At 36.7% G+C, this 20475-nt stretch overlaps 1 long non-coding RNA gene across 1 annotated transcript; it reads right to left on the reverse strand.

The window, feature by feature from the left end:
* Window positions 1-4205: 4205 nt before the first annotated feature.
* LOC139124750 (uncharacterized) lies at window positions 4206-6543 on the reverse strand. The gene is made up of 3 exons (XR_011550020.1): window positions 6270-6543; window positions 5539-5625; window positions 4206-4285 (listed from the first exon to the last, which is right to left on the reverse strand). It is a non-coding gene; the product is annotated as an uncharacterized lncRNA (long non-coding RNA).
* Between the last annotated feature and the right edge of the window lie 13932 nt (window positions 6544-20475).

Here is a 20475-nt window from a genome sequence, read left to right on the forward strand (position 1 = left end):
GGTGTGTCAGTTGCAGGACATGTCTTGCAACTGAGGTGGGTGTGTCTGTTGCAGGACATGTCTTGCAACTGAGGTGGGTATGTCAGTTGCAGGCCACGTCTTGCAACTGAGGTGAGTGTGTCAGTTGCAGGCTATGTCTTGTACCTGAGGTGGGTGTGTCTGTTGCAATCCTTGTCTTGTAACTGAGGTGGGTGTCTCAGTTGCAGGCCATGTCTTGTAACTGAGGTGTTAATCACAAAACCAGCTGAAGATATATAAGTTTAAACAAACAGGACTTTTATTCACTGTTGAAATGATTGTATTGTTAACAAGATAACTTATTACAACCAAACTTTGTCATGTCAAATCACATCTTGAAACATAAAAAGAACACCTACTTAGGGCCTTTCAAGGAAATCAGTTTGAAAAAAAAATATAGCGGAAATAATAAAGTTTCCATAAATTATAACGTCATCTGAAAAATTACATCACATAAAGGTACCAAATTGAGTTCCATTATATTTCATATGGCACTTGAACTGTGTAAAAAGATCAAGTTTTGACGTAAACGACTGTAAAAACATATTTCACAAATACTGAGTCACATTTCATTACAATATAAGAACATCATGAATACTTCAATTCATAACCTTTTGTTAATGCTATTTATTCAAGTATTTACATTCCTCTGCATGTCCACTACAAAGAAATCATCAGTCTAGAATAAACCTTAACTCATGTGTCCTCGCCATTAGACACATACTGACACATATGCATTCATGCCTACATTTAGGCTTCTTAAGCCTTCAAAGAAGCTTGATTCTACTCTGAAATTTGATACAGAAGAAATCAAATGTGATTTAAAACTGCCTCCTAATAAAGCCATGTGAGATAAGAAGCTATATCCATCAACATAGTTGAAAATAACCTAAATTAAAATTTCCCTCAAGATTAATAATTGAACAGCTTTAACAGTTCAATCACTGATTACTTTTAAGTGAATGTATGTAAAATTAAAGCTGCAAGCAGCGTTGCCGGGGCCAAAGCGGTTAACATTGTTTTGAAGTTCTTCAACTGATCATAATATGTACAAAATTTGAACTTGGTAAAATCTTTTGCATCTTGTTAAGAAGGAAATTGAACATAATTTCATAGTTACTATTGGTTTTCTAGTAAACGTAAGTTTTACGCAAAATCCAATATGACGGCAGAAACGCTTGGCAGATCCAAATGTCTTTTGCAAGCATGAAAGAGATCACTCTAAGGATGACATGAGTAAAATTTCAGCTCAATCGGTGGTTTAGTTTTGAAAAATAACAATTTTGAAGATTAAAGTACGATTTCCACAAAATCCAAGATGGCGGCCAAACCATGATTTAGATATGTGCATATTTAATGAGGTACCGGATATTGCACCATATGGTCTCCCATCATACAAAATATGAAGGATGTAGCACTTGTAGTTACTGAGTTATGGACATATATGTATATTTGAGGTCAAAGGTCATCGAGGTCACGTGACATTTTGTCAAAAAGTTTCTATCCCATACCCATCCCCATATACCAAAAATCAGACCTCTAGCTCTATTGGCTTGCCCAAAATTAGATATGTGCATATTTAATGAGCTACAAGATATGGCACCATATGGTCTCCCATCATACCAAATATGAAGGGTGTAGCACTTGTGGTTACTTAGTTATGAACATATACGTATATTTAAGGTCAAAGGTCATCGAGGTCACATGACATTTTGTCAAAAAAATTGTATTGCTAAGTTATGCCTATATACCAAAAATCAGACCTCTAGCTCTATTGGCTTGCCCAGAATTAGATATGTGCATATTTAATGAGGTACCCGGATATGGCACCATAAGGTCTGCCATCATACTAAATATGAAGGATGTAGCACTTGTGGTTCCTGAGTTATGGACATATATGTATATTTGAGGTCAAAGGTCATTGAGGTCATGTGACATTTTGTCAAAAAAATTGTATCCCATATTATCCCCATATACCAAAAATCAGATGTCCGGCACCATTGGCTTTCCCAAAATTAGATATGTACATATTTAATGAGGTACCGGATATGGCACCATATGGTCTCCGAGCATACCAAATATGAAGGATGCAGCACTTGTGGTTCCTGAGTTATGGACATACATGTATATTTGAGGTCAAAGGTCATTAAAGTCACATGATATTTTGTTAAAAAAAATGTTTTTCCTAGTTATCTCTATACACCAAAAATCTGACCTCTTGCTCTTTAGATTGCCCGGAATTAGATATGACTCTTACATAGGCTAGAATAAGCCATTTGTATAGCTTAGCTGCAGAGGTATAGGGGAGGTCAAAGGTCATTGAAAAATCAGAAAAATAATACTTTAAAAATCTTCTTATCAAAAACTGCCAGGTCAATTTCCTTTGAATTTATTATATAGCATCTAGTAGTATGGCCTATAAAGTTTGCGAAAAGATTTTGGTGTTAGTTCTGGAGAAGAAGATTTTTGAAGATTAAATTGGTATTTTTCGAAAATCCAATATGGCGACCAAATCACGTGACCGATCCAAATGTCTTTCGCAAACTTAAAAGAGATCACTCTAAGGATGACATGAGTAAAATTTCAGTTAAATCGGTGTGTTTGTTCTGGAGAAGAAGATTTTTAATGATTAAATTGCGATTTTCGTAAAATCCAAGATGGCGGCCAAATCATGTGACCAATCCAAATGTCTTTTGCAAACTTGAAACAGATCACTCTAAGGATGACATGAGTAAAATTTCAGTTAAATCGGTGTGTTTGTTCTGGAGAAGAAGATTTTTAATGATTAAATTGCGATTTTTGTAAAATCCAAGATGGCGGCCAAATCACGTGACCGATCCAAACGTCTTTCGCAAACTTGAAACAGATCACTCTAAGGATGATGATTAAATTGCGATTTTCGTAATTCAAGATAGCAGCTAAATCACGTGACCGATCGAAACGCCTTTCGCAAACTTAAAAGAGATCCTCCTAGGGATGACATGAGTAAAGTTTCAGCTAAATCTGTATGTTGGTTCTGGAGAAGAAGATTTTTAAAATTAAATTGGTATTTTTCGAAAATCCAATATGGCCGCCAGGTCACGTGACCAATCGAAATTTGTATACCCAGGTGCACGAGATCTCATAGGTACCTATTAGCCCTGCAAGTTTTAGAAGTTTGCGGTAAGCGGTGTTTGAGTTCTAGGTCGACAAAAAAAGAGCGGGAGAAGAAGAAGAAGAAGAAGAAGAAGAAAGTTGAATTCCTATAAAACCAATAAGGGCCCAGCTGGTAGGCTTGGGCCCCTAATTAAAGACATATTTTCTCCTTAACAATTAAAGAAAAATACCGCAATTATACGGTGTCGCTCAAATTTGATCAGAATTGGTATATACCAGTATGGGTTACCAATGATCAACAATAAATGTTGTTTCTATCTGTTCAGTGGAGGAAAATTCAATGTTGATGTTATGACAATGGTTTCTGCACAGTACAACCAGAAAATCAACAAGAAATATTAAACCAGAAAAACAAGAATGACAAAAGTAATTAAGGTCTGAAACTTTAGGTACTGGAGGTCAACTTTAGCAACATGCATAGCCCCTCTTAGTTTGAGTATAGACGGTCTTCCCCCCCCTACTGTCTATGGTTTCAGCAGGTCTGTTAATATATAAAAGTTCATAAACAATGACAAGCAATGACTCAAGATCAGTGGAGTTGGCCTTTTTCTTACTGGCATGCCATCACTCCTGCACAATTGCAGGATTTCACTTTTCCTTACCTCATTTGCACATTTTTGACACTGATGTGTTCATTTGAACAAATTCACATCTCAACCCTTGCATCTACCTGTACACCAAATACTATGATGGACCACCCAGATGAGTCCTTGAAACTTTCAGGAACCATAAAGATGTGACCCTAAAGCTCTCAAGGACTATCCTAATGTGACCTTGAAACTGTTTGATCTATAAGGCTCATTTCCACATTTAACACTGACATACAGAAAGATACAAGAAAATTATTCAAAACAGCTTAAACACTGTTATACCAAATTCAGTGGACAGATGAAAAGTAAACAGTAAAATTATGGACAGCAGAATTCATGCAATCAGTAAAATCACCCTTCGCTATACACCTCAGATAACAGGTTAACAAGATGATTTCATTCATCAGATTCAATGTCCATCACTGCACCTTAAATGTCGCAGACAATGTGTAGCCTCTCAAGATTCCTGTTCATGTAGATACAGTGTCTTTCAACATTTACTGCCGCTAAAATTCCAGTTCCTGTCAAGTTAATATGAGGATTTGCGTTACTGTCCAAATTCCAGGTATTATTTTACAAAAAGTTCAGATGATTGTTACTTGTTTGATGATGTAAAAATATTTTGAGCTATAAAAAATAACACAAAACAAATCTGTTGCCTTGTCTGAAGAATCCTGATGCCAAGAATATTACTTAAGCCTTGCACACTCTAAAGCTGACTTGACATCTTAAAACTGATATACACTGGGTTCATTGCGTGCAAAAAGACATCAGGTATGGACCATTTGATATGGGGGTTGGGATGGGAATGGATGTCTGGAAGATTGATGAGGTACATTATCTTTTTTATCCGATCCATTGTACATAATTTTTTTCCCACTCTCTCACCTTTTCTTTTTGTCAAACATTCTCTGGCTGATTGTTTTTATTGACATTTGTTTGGAATTTTTTTCAAAATCTGCCAGGACCCCCTCCCAGGTGATAAAATGGTCCGCCCCTGTGTATTGACCATCTTTGCATGAGATATACAATGACCAGATGGTAGGAAGTGTGTCAATTTTTTACAACCTTGGTACTCTTAAACATTGAAAACATTTTGGAATATATATATAATATTTGTTGGAAACCAAACCTGATGATTTTTTATCGCATTTCAACACCAATTTCACTGTACCATGTCAAATATCAAATATCAAATGCTCACTAAATCACAGCCATCCCCATTGGAAACATATCAATGAGAAACAGTGCAGTCTCAAAACATTGAGCAGCTTTCATCGGAAACTCAGCCTTCATTGAGGCATGTTCAACATTTTCATGAAAAATGGTTACACGATTTTAGCTGGCTCCACTACAATGTAAAAAAGAACTCAATGACTTGCAAAGTATGCATGAAGCATAATAATAAACAGAATACGATGACCTGAGCCAACATGAATTTCGGAACGAGTACACTTGCTCGCCATGTAGACTGTGTAGGACCATAAAACCGCAGTACTCGCAGAAACTTTGAGTGTGAGTTCGAACTTCGAAACAACAACACGGGTATGGCACGTAATAAAGTGTATAATTGTCTGAGAATGACCCCCTTTTTTCAACAGTGACCGCTTTTTGAGCTTCCATTGGCCCTCAGACCCAACTGATGCAAAAGTTTGGCAGAACACTGCCCCCCCATCCCCTTCAGAAGTGTTTGTGAACATACATGTAGCCTTATTACTGGCAAGAAAGAGGACTTTGGGGCAAATTTTTATCGTTGTCAAAAGATCACACTTACGTTTTAAGGATTACTGAAGGGCTGGTGTACTGGTGGCCTTCTCTTACAGGTAATAAGTCTCTGATGCATCATCTCTGAGTAGAAATCCTGGAAAAGAAAATTTTACAGGAGTCATATATTGGAAGAGTGATCTAAATGACAGTCCCTCTCTGAACACTCAAATGATATAGTTTACACCTTATTACATTCCAGAAAGTGGAGTTGGATAGTTGTCTATAAAATTAAGTTAATGTATAGTATGAGAAATGACAAAGTTCTGCTCATATTTATGGAATATGATACTCAGCACCCAGAATGAAAAGATGGGCTTCTTTTGTGAATTTTGCCTAGGGAAGGTTTTTGCTAAATCATGATAATAACTGGGCAGTTTGTCTCTCCTGGGATCATTTAAGCTTAAACCTGACAGTTGGTATGGCAAAAATACATACAGTAAATAAAGAGTTGATAATGTAATGATTACTTCTCTATCTCAAACTCTACTGTTCTTGTCACACAAGTTATAACTTACAAATCATCATTAGAGCTCAGAAAAGCAATCAAGTGATCTTACTACAATGTAATAAAAGTATGGATCACATTTCAAAGTTCTGTTTGGTCACAAAAATGGTTTGCTAACGGTCAAGATATTGACCAACCCCCTCCCCAAATTGTTTACAGACTGTGGCCTTCTTTCCACAATCAGAGGGGCTTGGATTTGTAAACAATGGTTTGTAAACAAATATAACATTTACCTTGATTCACGCTTCGCTCGTCAGCTTGTGCATTCACAAGCATTACTTGGTAAAGCTGACAGACAGAGGAATCACTGAAAAGATCTAGTCAAACTTTCTGCACATACAGCGTATTCATGATGGTCGAGGTTCAGATTATGTAATGGCTTAACCCGGCGTCCCCATCGCATCGCTCTGATGTGTGACTGGTCGGCCGGCGCCGAAACCCGTATTAATCACGCGACGTGATCTACAAGGCATGTTCTCCCTAGCATGAATGTGATAACTGGGCAGTGGTTGAACCTTCAGTCGATTTAGACGCGAAGTCTAGACAATTCATGACAATATACTCGCTCATTGATGTAAGCTGTGGTCCTGTTACTGACGTGCCGCTGGTCTTAGTATTATCAAAAGTAAAGAATTTGCAAACAACCGTTTCATAGTAAAGGACCTGGAAGCCTCAAATAATCTTCTGAAAATGAAATTAGCTGCCTCAATTGATGTAAATCAACCAAATAACCCCGAATCGCCATCTATCCAGTGCTTTAATACAACTACTAACAGACCTGATGACATAGCCAGCATAAAAGCCAGATTAGAGAAACTTGAACATGATAACGAACTTCTGCATATAAAGATGAGACTTGGTGATCTGGAAAAACACTTACATAGTAAACAGTCAACCCAAATCTTAAATACAGAAGATGCAGCCTCTGTGAGTATACCCCAACAACAAGTTCTAGTAACATCGCACCCTACAACTGAGAACACTGCAAGGGATCAAACCATCACGCAACCAATCACAAGTCACACAATAAACCCAACGAGTGTTTCCAACGAAAATGCAGTCATAAATAATAATACTACTTCAACGCAAAAGGATCCTTTTCGGCATGGACAAGCAAAACAAACTTATCAAATACCAACTGTTACAGCATGGGCCCACCATCCGATAAAAGCCATACCAGTACTACACCCATACAGAGCTCCGATACATCCACACACAGTACCACTATACGGATCCTTACCCTTAATGTCAAGAACATTACCTCCAACAAGCTTTATACAACGAACATCTTAAATAAAAATGATATTGTTTGTCTACAAGAACATTGGCTCTTCCACTTCGAGCAGAAGGTATTACATCGTATGCATCCAGACTTTACAGCTTTCTCCAAATCCGTAGATAGTCTGGATCCAATACCACCTACACAAAGACCAAGAGGATATGGCGGAGTAGCAATTCTCGTGAGAAATAATCTTTACGCAAATACTACCCAACTACCTGATGGAGATAACCGTATTCTAGCTTTACAGATCAACCTATGTAACATACTTCTGTGTATTATCACTGTATATATGCCATCCAAAAATAATGCAGAATCGGATTACATTGATATTCTTCAACAACTTAGTCATATTATCTTCAAATATAGACTTACACATCATATTATCATATGCGGAGACTTTAACGCATCCCTCTTAGAGAGACTCAATAATTCAAGGGACAGGAAGTTTTCCAACTTTATTAAAATGAACAACCTCACACAACTGAACAGGAATGAAGATCCAACCTTTTTCCACTCTAACGGAAAGGATAAGACTCAAATTGACTATATTCTTGCTCCTATTGAAATCTATGATTCAAATAGAATGCAGTGCAACACTCTTCCTATGGACCCACTCAATACATCTGACCATACTGCCATTGCTGTTAATTACACCATACCGACCAGAACTAGAACAACCAAGGAAGATACATACACTGAGACCAAACACTCAGATATGAGAACGCCCAGAAACTGGAATACCAAAAAACAACAATACAGTGAAAATGTGACTAACCTCTTGAATCCTATGAAACAGTGCATTTCAGTCTTCGACATTGCCTCTGAAGTAAACAGACTACAGCTTACTCTTCACAAAGCCACTAACATCACTTTTGGTCAACCGAAGATAAAGAAGTCAAAGAAAGGAAACCCACAATTTAACCCCGAAATAGTCTCTGCAAGCAAATCAAGTAAACAAGCCTTTTACAATTGGAAAAAAGCCGGTGCCCCAAAGGATAAAGAACACCCACTCACCAAAGAAATGAATAAGTCCAAAAAATTCCTTCGAAAGAAGCAACGGATACTCAATGCTAAACAAAGAGATACGCAATATCACCAAATTATGAATGCCCATCAAGATGATACAAAAACCTTTTACAAGCTCATCAGAAAACAACAAACTGTTTCCTCAGTACAAACAAGGGAGCTATTATACAACGACTTAGTATATGAAGATGACCTAACCGATGTATGGTCTAAGTACTTTCAAGAACTAGCCACTCCAAAAGAAAATCCTCATTTTGATGAACGAACCTATAACCAAGTCAATCTTGATTACCAAATTATTCAAGATCTTGTTCAGTCAGAAGACCAAACTCCAATTAATTTCTCTCAGGAAGAAGTGCATTCTATAATCCAAGACCTTAACAAAAACAAGTCACCGGATATTACAAATCTAACAGCTGAACATCTAATTTATGGGGGAGAAGCAGTGTCTTATTTCATAACAATGCTCATTAATAATATAATGACACTAGGGTTGGTCCCACAAGTTTTGAAGCAAGGTCTACTAACTCCTGTCCTGAAGAAAGGAAAGTCGCCAAAAGACCCGGCCAGCTACAGAGGTATTTCAGTTCTTCCAGTAATCAGCAAAGTTTTGGAAAAGGCTATTTTACTTCGTATAAAACCAATTTTGTCCCCCACTCAAAATCAATTGCAACGAGGTTTTACAGAGAAGTCGTCCTGTAATAATACAGCTCTCCTCATCACCGAAGCACAAGCATATGCGAAAACAAACAAATCAAATCTCTTATTAACAACTTTTGATGCTCATAAAGCCTTCGACATTGTCTGGCATGCGCAACTATTAAAACTACTTTATCAACGTGGAGTACAGGGACAACTTTGGATGCTCATAAATGATTTATACAAGGATGCCTTTAACCACGTAAAATGGAACAGCAACATAAGCTCACCGATCACGTTATTACAGGGTACAAGACAAGGAAGTTCGTTCTCTGCAGAACTCTACAAGATCTACAATAATACAATCCTTGATGACCTGCAATTTTCACAACTTGGCCTCCATATTGGTGATATTAGCATCCCTGCTCCCACCTGTGCTGATGACATTGCTTTCGTAAGATACCTACTCAGAACGTGCTCAAACTACGATCATCCAACATTCAATAAATAGAGATAGACAAATAATTAATACCGCAAAATGTGCATCAGTCCAGCTTGCCCCCTCAAAATTAACTTATGCTAAAGACGCCTGCAAACCTTCAATCAATAACGCACCGATAGAAAGACCACAAGAGACAGTACATTTAGGCCTTAATAGAAATCTACAGCAATCAGTATGTCCAGAAGACCGTATCGCTTTAGCTAGAAGTACTGTATAAAGTCTTATGGGAGCTGGGTTACATGGCTTTAATGGCGTCTCACCTACATTCTCGGTGCACATATGGAATATCTACGTTATACCAAGAATGACTCACAATCTCGAAGGAACTATCATTCGTAATTCTGACATAGCTAACTAGAGACCTTCCAAACTTAAAAATTGGAGCAACTACAACATTTGCCGACCAGATGCGCTGATTCTGCTACACTTTTGTTATTAGGAGCTCAACCCGTTCAAGTCTTCATACATAAGAAAATGATCTCACAGTTCAATTCCATATGTCATAATCACAACACTATTGAATACAGACTCGCCAGAGGATAGTTGGCACTGAATAATAGTCCATCGAACAGCTCAAATCAATACATAACCAATATAACTTACCAAACCCTATAGAGATGCTTCTTGAACCTATATCCAAATACACACTCAAGAAACTGGTTAAATCAAACATTAGCGCCTACTGGACAAATCAACTACGCAATGAAGCGAATTCGAAATCGTCACTACGCTATCTAAACATTACAGCATGTAAGATATCTCAACACCTCATCAAGACTGGTCATCTGTAACATCATGTCCTACAGATGTACAACGAGCCTGTATCAAAGCGAAACTACTAACTGGAACTTACATCCTTCAGGCAAATAGGGCAAAGTTCAATCAATATGAGGTCAGTGCTGTCTGTCAACTCTGCTTACAAGAACCAGAGGATAGAGAGCACTTTATAGCAATCTGCAACAAGCTAAACGCCATCAGAGAAAAACATTGGAGTAAATTGGAGCAATTTTTACAAGAGCATAACTTTAAAGACATTATCTCGATTGCCAGAGACGACACAGCCTTCAAGACACAGCTAATATTGGACTCATCCAAGATTAATCACAACCCACACCCAGAATTAATCAGGACATTTGAGCACAGAACCCGGATGTTACTGTTTGCCCTACACACAGAAAGAAACACTCTGATTGAAAGGCTCGAACAATAGTGCATCCATTTGAACTATTCTCCTGTTTTCTTTATTTTTGTGTATTGTGTCTTGTCTTTTTGTGTTTTCTTTTATCCTTGCTACAGACCTCAAGAGAGGGTGCTCCTATAGTGAAGCAGGAAACTCCATCACAACAACAACAACGATGGCATATTCCATTTTTATCTACAGGGACACCTAGGGCGAATCGCGCGATTGTGTAAGGTACATGTTGCTCTATAATGCCGTAAAGTTTTCCTACCGTTAAAAATACTGTGGTAGTATATTACAGTCTTCATGATTAATTTGGAGATTTAGTCAATGATATTTTTTTCGTTAAGCGAGACACCGAATCGTACACCAACTAATATGGTCCTTGCAAATTAACATAGTAAAGGTCACGGGTCACATTGTTGTGAGACTCTGCATTGTTTCAAGTCGAGTGTGTAAACGGTGCGACGTTCGAATGAGTTTTATCCACTGCACTAATTCCTTCGTCGGGAAAGGTTACCGATTCTGAATGTAGGACGTCCACTACTCCGATGATTTAGTGACAGGACTACATGGAATGCAACGTAATGAATTCGATGTCTGTTTACCACGGTCCTTTGTGGAATGGCAGTGCCATGCTGCATGCTGTTCCCGACCTCGACAATGATGTCGGCAACTGTGATCGCAGCGTGAACATGCATGATTCATGAAGAGGTGAAAGCGCTGCCAAACGGACCCTTTGCTTTGGAGATTACGTTTTATAGGATGGTACGTACAAAGCTATATTTTCAGTGTTATCCGAGGTTAGGACATCTTAATTGAAATGATTTGTCATTACAGTCACCAACGATAAGGGACTCATCATTATTTACAGGAGGGGTGGCATGCAAATATTCACACTTCTACAAGTGGGGTCGATGCTAAATACCTCACATGTTAAGATACATGTAGTTGACACCTGGTAGTAAACAAAATACTTATGCTTACATTTTCAAAGCAAACTTTCAACCATTTTCTTTCAAAATCAAGGTCAGAAATTAAGGGTCACCAATCCAGATACACTGTACATGTACATTGTATCATGCTGTAAAGTTCATCTTGACACAACATACATTGTACCTAAATGCATTGCTTGGGAAATTTCAGGTGCAGTCCTTTGCCTCAAATTTGTTTTTGTCTTCTAAATTACCAATTGCTCAGAAACAATGCTGCAAAAATGTTTTATCATTGTAAAAAATTTTGCTCATAGAGGTCAATGGATGTTAGATGGAAGGTGTGGTGCAGGTATGTTTAATCACAAATATTTCTGAGCAAATGAATCGCATACCTTACATATCATTATTGTTTTATATTGTTTATATATGTATGTACATAGCTTTTTACATGATTACCATTGCAATGTAGCCTGTCTGGGAGTTTTCTGGAAATGCTCCGTCAACCTTTTTTTATTTGAAATTTCTCATTGAAAAGTACAAATGTTATTCATTGACACGTTGCATGAGTGCAATATGTTCTTGCCCAGTCAATACTTGTAATAAAGTTAAGATTTATATTGTATTTTCATAATAAGTATTAAACACAAGGTATTAAAATATGACTTTTTTTCAAAGAAAAAACTCTATGTTCCTAATTCATGTAATTTTTCCCATGGTAAACATCATTGAGTTTTCATTCACCTCGCTTGAACCAACACTTGCTGTACCAAATCTTGCACCTCAGTTGCAAGACATGTCCTGCAACTGACACACCCACCTCAGTTGCAAGACATGTCCTGCAACTGACACACCCACCTCAGTTGCAAGACATGTCCTGCAACTGACACACCCACCTCAGTTGTAAGACATGTCCTGCAACTGACACACCCACCTCAGTTGTAAGACATGTCCTGCAACTGACACACCCACCTTAGTTGCAAGACATGTCCTGCAACTGACACACCCACCTCAGTTGTAAGACATGTCCTGCAACTGACATCCATCTCAGTTGCAAGACATGTCCTGCAACTGACTTCATCAAAATTCCAAAATGTTTAACAATTTATTAATTTCTAAAGCAATTTGTCAATTTTTTTCTAGACTTGGGATTGAACTGGTTGAATGCAATTATTTCTTTAAATATTACTGCATTACATTGCAAAAAGACATAAAAGGGAAAATATTTTGAAAAAATGAAGGTTTGACAATGCAACTTTGGCAGTTTCATTTTTTCAGCTGTAATTCCTTGATCATTTATCGCATTCTGAAATATTCCTTAGAATTATAACCTGGATTAGAGAGACAGAAAAATAATCTGAATTTCAAAGTGAAAGGTACTGCTGTGTAAATGAGTAAGATAAAACCTCGATTATTTCCATGGCACAAATTTACTACATTTTGCAACCAGAAAATGATGTAAATCATTTTTCTTGTGGTACAAATAGAAGGAAGTGATTTGCAAATGCCTCATGCTGTTATTTTCTCAGAAATTTAAGAATTGAAAGAGAAATTTAGTATCCTTTCAAAATTTTTCTGTAAAAATATCATGTAATCTAACTTTTTCGGAAATTTGAAAATGTTTTTCGTCGTGTTTTGCATATGAATAGTAGAAAGCCAATAAGTGATCTCACAGTTTATTGATAGTATCTCAATGCGCACTATATAGAATCTATATGCGATCAGGCCGTGTCATGATTAGCTGCAGCTCTTTTTTACGACTGCGATCGACAAATGGGAGAACATGTAATAATAGAGAGCGGCATAGCCGGATAGCCTTGCTTCACTCGGAAAAGTACTGCCACAGATACACCTTATCTCTCTGGAAATACTTTCAAAACGCCATACATATCCCTCAAAGGCCACTTTCTACAACTGGTGGTGACACGATCATTACATCACGAGCATTTTCCGAGCTAAACGAAGAAAATTTTAGGGAATAATATACTTATCACATACACAAGTTAAGAATTCATTGGTTTTTAGTAAGGTAAAATGAGTTTCCAAAAATTCTGCATTTGAAGTGAACTACTTTTTGAATAATATCCATACGCAGCGGGTGAGTTATCAATCATTTCTCCTCGGTCGCCAGAGCGAGGAACATGACGCTTACGTCTGTGTATGGAGCTAACGCAAGATGACCTCACAAAACCTTCTGCGAAGTTATACCCGATCTCGAAGACAGCGTAGGGCTAGAAATTTAACTCAGACAAAGTAACTTTATTTTCCGAGAACAAATTGACCGAATCTCTGCGCGAACACTGCAAGGTGTAACGTTGCGCCTGACAGACAGTGCCCCAGTACGCCTGACCCGTACGGAACGCACAGTAGGCTTAATGCGACCTGCTCCGAGTCCATTGTTTTTGAAAATTATTCACGTGATTCCTGAGGAATATACATTCAAGTACGTAGTCTATGAAAATATTGATTTCATTACACTACTTTTTGATGCTCGGCGTGCAGCTTAGATGAGCACTTAATTCCCGTTCAACCTAGTCGCAGTTTGCTGTGCAGTTGGCCGTGGGGTCTCTGAGGATACGAACCCCTACATTAACTACAAAACTGAACAGAAGGGACTCAAAATTTGCGAAGTGGATGTATTTTATCAAACTCTAACAATTGTGAATGGTTTTTTATAAGTATTGACGTCAGACACATTTTGGTCGTACGAAAAATACCGGCAGCATCACATCGAAGATCCTCGCAAAAAAGTTCCGAAGCATCAAAGTCGATGATATAGAAGCAGGTTGTCGTGCTGTAGAACGACAAGGGAATAAGCCCCGGTATTTCCAGCTGCTGTTCGGAGACGACAAACTTGGCTTTGGCATGTTATAACTATAGTTACACCTCTAGGATACATAGGCTTGAAATACAATTACCTAAAAGTTTCTAACAAAAATAAAACGATTGTAAATCATCCAAAAATCCTTTGAATGTGTAAAGAGGCATACTTACAGGAAAGTTACAAGCTTAAATACTTCATTTTCATTTTGACAATGAAAATAACTTAAACTTTTGAAATCGTCAAAGATATTCTTCTGCTATGTTTCTAATACTAAACCAATAAATATGATTTAAATCTATGTAATATCCTCATGTTCCAAATTAAAAAGAGCTGGACATCCAAAAGACAACATGAGTAACAAATATTTGCTCTTGCTGACAAGGACAAGGGTTACACCACCGACGCAGTACCGTGAGCCTATGTGTTCAAACACGTTTATTGGACAGGAAAGCTTACTTTCAAATAGTAAATATTGCTGTCTAAAAGAATTATCAATTTTAAGATATTTTGTAATTATTCAAAGTGTTTAATTGAGGCTTCTTGGTTGCCGTTCTACTTACTCTCCATTGTTTTATTTGTGCTTAGTGTAGCGAAAATCAAGAAAAACTTTTTCTTTGCCTGGATTAAAAACATTTGAAAACTTACATATTGAGAAAATACTTACAATCAACCACTGCTTCCATGAATATATCAACAAGTTGCCCATCCAGACGGTGAAAAGTTTCCTCTGGCAACAATCACATTTGATAAAATTCATGAGTTTGGCCGAATATGCAATGGACAAGCATGTTGTATTACCCCATGCAGGCAGAGTGCGGACCAGTATCAACTCCGACCTAATTGTGTCAGCCTCATAACAACTCTCTAATAAGTGAATCGCCAAATCTTCAAACACTCTGATAAAAATAAGCAAACAAAAAGAAAGATTTGCTAGGATGGGAATAAACAATACTCTTACTATGTTTATTGAATTATTCGTCCGTCATTTTTACGTATTGTGCAAAATGAACTATCTCATTAACTATATAGATTTCATCACGATCTCCATCGTAATCTGTACGGCAAGAATCAAACACAACATGCGATTATCCGCCACTCTAGGCGTAATAAGATACATATTGTAAAGCGACAAAGCAGAAAAGAAAGAGAAAAGAAAGAGAAAAAATCAATTGCAAGCTAGTAGGATAAGGAGGCAGGGTGGGGAACGCTCTGAGGTCGAAGCCAATTCTGATTAACTATTAGGCCTCGTCCAGAAACCGTCACATTCACAGCCTCGAAACCGGCCCATTTAAACTACAATAAAACAAGTATTATTGTACGCGACAAACCACCTCCCCCCATATCGCTGTAATCTTACTTGATGTTAAAAAATAATACAAAACATAATTTATACCCGGGAGAAATTGAATACATTATATGCAAGTTAAACATCCGTGATTTCTTTACAAAACAACAAAATTACGTCACAATCGTCAAAATTTGGTAAACGGCTGTGAACCAAAAACAATTAATCCCCGGACTTATAAACTGTTTTGCGCTCATAGCGCCCCTATCATCACATTTTTCATGTCTGGCGAAGTAACAAAGTCCGAGTGGGTTCAAATAGATGATATCGTACACTTTATAATTGCCCTAATTTTTCCGATTTAAATTGGAGAGCCATCTAAGATAAGATGTTTTGGTCATTTTCCTGGCTCGATTAGTCTATAAAATTGCTGGTGTTGACACATTATATACACTGGTCTAATAAATGAGATGATAAGTGATACACAACTGTTTAAAAGAACCAGATATAGAACATACCACTCTTATTGGATGAGATATTGTGTATATATGCTAGTCTCATTGAATGAGATACTGCATATGTTCCGGCCACATTAGATGACATAATGCTGGTCTCATTCAATACTATGTGGTATATTTTGTGTACCGTGGCATCATCGAAATTGTGATTAAATTCAAAACCAATGAAGTTTTAACCAGAGAAAGCTTCAAAAAAGAATGTTTGACTTCAATATCTCCTGATATCTATGTATCACCTACGCGTGAGTATCACTGCATTATCTTTACATAAGAGGAATACCGCAAAGAAATATACTTTTTGAAACCCATGGTTTAGCTTTGAGGCAGACTATCGCCAATGATTGGCATTTATGCCAAAAATGTTTGTTTTCTTTCCAGAGAACTCTGAAAGTCAACACAATGTTAACTGCTTTCGCCATATATATATATATAATATATATATATATATATATATATATATATATATATATATATATATATATATATATAATATATATATATAATATATATATATATATATATATATATTCTATTTACAATATTCATATTTAACGGATTTTTCAACGGATTCAAATAATATGTGACACTCAGCTATTGCTAATCCATTTTTTTTTAAATTAATTTTAAGATAGATTTATAAGTATTTTGCACAACATAATGAAAATAAATAACAAACAGACAAGATTCAAAATTTAGGATGAACAAATTATTGCAGTGTAATAGTGAAGTGCTGCCATCATCGAATATGATTTTTTTTTTAGAATAGTCTGCGGAGACAAATGCGTACCACATACGTTTACTATTTCAGTTCAGCTCAAGTCGGCAGAAAATTCCACAATGAATTCCCACAAAAAAACGCAGTGCGGTGATACATTTAGACTATTTGGTCAAACAATGTACTCACTAGGCTACTAGTGATATGATTTTTGTCAGATAAGCACGTCTTTCAGATACTGACCAAAAATGTTTTAGCTTCATATCAAGTGATATCAGGATGAAATGGATGATTATTGATTAATGATGCGAATGTTTCAAATTCCATTTTCTTACTTAATATGTAACTTTCCTTGAAACGGGTGAAACAGATTTCCAAGATAACTTACTCGGCATGTTTCTTAAGGAAGACTGCACTCTGAGGTCTTTTATCTTCTCTGCATAGACAGCCAAGGCTCGGAGTATCCTACCTGCGATGAGAGCTGCACCTGAAACGACATAAATTAGTATAAACGTCATTTACGATGGCATTAGTCTCTGAATATGAATGTCAAAATACGTGCTGACTGACGAAGGCAATGATGTATGTTATCAAAAACTGTATGCAGGAAAATATTACACAATGATTTATTGCAACAAATGGGCTGAACAGTTTTAGCTAGCTCATTAACCAGTATTCTTGCCGAATGGCTGCAACTCAAGAACGTGCATCACTATAATGTGTTTGTGAAGGTTTTTCTCACTAGGCTCACCCGGGAGAGCCTGGGGGACTAGTGATTCGATACATCTTTCCTTTAACTATTTTCTGACGACTTTTATGCATGTTTTTGAAATAAGTTCTCTTTACTTTCGATGTATCGTGTTCCTGCTCTCGCGTGCATGAATGATGTTTTGAGTTAATTTCTTCTAAAGAGGTGTACAGCAAAATTGTAAGACGATTACGTTTTGTACGTTTTGTCGCCTTACATGACATTGTATAACACATTACCGAAGAATGTATCTCGAGAATTATATTTTCGGAGTCAGTAATGTTTACAATATTTGGTGATGTTTTGCCAGAGCTATCGACTCTTTCTGAAGCATGTTGAGAAAATGATGTTGTCAACTTTGTATGCTTATCGTCCTTAATATTCCTTTGTAGAACAGAAAAAAAAGACTACCAACCGATATTGCCAATGGTCAGTCTTTCCAGAATAAAATGGCCAGTTTTCTTCTATTAAGCAAAATTGCCCACAAGAATAAATGTTGGTCAGGATCAAAACTTCTCTTCCGAGTTGTCGCGCCCACCAAATCGTCGTTTGTGAGCTTTAGAAGCATAGAACGAACCTTATTGAACTTGAATTCCTGAAGGTACATGAAATATTTTTAAGTGCAAAATTATTTGATAAGTTCATAGGAAAAGCACATAGATTGTCAAGATACGTCGAGAGCTACTTCTGATATGTCGGAATAACCAAAGTCTACAATGTACAACCTGCATCATGATGAAAACTGTTGGTATGGTATAATTATTTTTAAACGTCAAATAGTGTTTTGATCTCTATAAAAGTTAAGTCATGGCGCTTATAAGTTGAGTCATTGTAATTTACAATTTCACCTCTTCATACAAATTTCCATAAGAATTGTACTCTTTTCTAAGGAAACCGATCCTTAACTTTGACATTCATATTTTGTATAGAATTAATTGCATTTAATATCATCATCCAATTGAGAAAAGGCATGTTTGATATTTACAGTCAAAGTCTCCATAAGAAGAAAAGAAATATCTCGAATAATAGGATTGCTTAATAAAGTCTAGGGTACAAAAAGATACACATACACACATGCCAAGGAGCATCCTTATTTTCTGGACAAAGTAGAGAACAGAACATATTTAATCAATCCCTTGACTAATTCGATCGAAGATGTCGTATCTTCAACCATAATTTAATTAATAGAGGTCAATACCGAATCGGATTGGCTATATAATCTTAGTAAGAAGCGTCATATGCATCTTCTGTCAGTTTTTGCTCGCGCAACAACAAACCAACTTTTAAAAACACTTTCCTGTGCGAGGAAACTGGAACAATGAAGGACACTGAAGTTAACAATAACGTGACACAGTTATGCTATGCTTAATGTCCAAGCACCTACCTTTTTTCGGGCCCCAAACTTCTCTTTCAGGATGTGTCTGGTACTAATTAGTATATCGACATCGCTAACTCTCTCGTATACAACCTGCATCGTGAAATATTTGGTGTTGTTAGTAAAATTTTCGTGGCGTGTCTCATTTTTAGAAGTTACATGATGTCTCCCGGTAAACAGTATTGACCCCTTCTTATTTATATTCTCGTAAATGTTGATCTGTTCTTTATGGAAGGAAATGCGTTAAGTTAGAGATTCTGATGAAATATCGAAATACACTGTGTCATCATTGCATTAAAAATAATAAGCATGTCGTTCTTCAATCGATGGCTTCGTGAAAACACATTTTCAAAACGTTGGAAAATATACTTGGCTGAAATAGCTATAGATATATTTGCTATGTTAAATGGTTTACTTTTTTTATACAAACAAGTCAGATACTTTTTGACATTTTTCAAGACCATCTCTTACCAATACCGATATCTTTTACCCCTTCTCAAAATTAGTATGTCTAACAAGAGATAAATACCTTTTTGTACAGTTTTTCTAACCATTGCTCGGTGACTAATTTGCCCATGTCTACAAGATAAGTAAGTAGTAACTCAACAAAATCTGCCTTGTTTTGTGTTAACGCCTCAAGCATGGTTTCATCCAGGCATTTGATGTGTCCCTGGAACTTTGAAATAAGCTCCAGTTAATATTTAATATTAATAAGTCTCTCTAGACGTATGAACAAAAATGATGCATAAAAAGCGTAATTTTATATTTATCTACATTTATATCGACACAGAGTAACCTACTTGGATAGTGTCACATACATCTCTGGCTGAGATTTGATCATGTGCAATGTTAAAGATCCATCGTTGTAACTTTAGTCATTTTTTAAATTTTGTTTGTTCTGTGTATCATCTGCAGTTTCTAGTCTGAATCCCTGAACCATGGACAAATTCCTAATATTTAGCTCATAAATGTACCCTATATGAGTATAATCTGCATTGTTATTGTTCAAAAATACAGGTCCGGATTAGAATACATCAACAATAACTATGGTCATTTCACGTATACAGGCTGCGTTGGCAAGCAGGACACCGGGCATTGGTCATGATGATCGGATTATAGTAAAATTCTGTAGTTGATACAATGAAACAGAGTAGTGAACAATAATTCGAAAATAACAGCTAGTGTCCCTTCAAGGAGCAACAAAGGTCAAATAGATCAAATAGACAAAAGTGTTACAAAAGTGTGAAATAGATATACTAATCCCTCCTTTTATACTTTATCTTATTTAATTGCCGATGCCAAATTCATTGCAATTTATCTAGTCTGTTACCTTTTCAGACTATTTGTAACAACGTAGATCATAATTGTTCACAATGAACCGTGGACGCAATATAGCCCAGCCAGTCCTTAAAT

The sequence above is a fragment of the Ptychodera flava genome, chromosome 3 (genome assembly GCF_041260155.1).
Source record: "Ptychodera flava strain L36383 chromosome 3, AS_Pfla_20210202, whole genome shotgun sequence".
Classification (NCBI taxonomy): domain Eukaryota; kingdom Metazoa; phylum Hemichordata; class Enteropneusta; family Ptychoderidae; genus Ptychodera; species Ptychodera flava.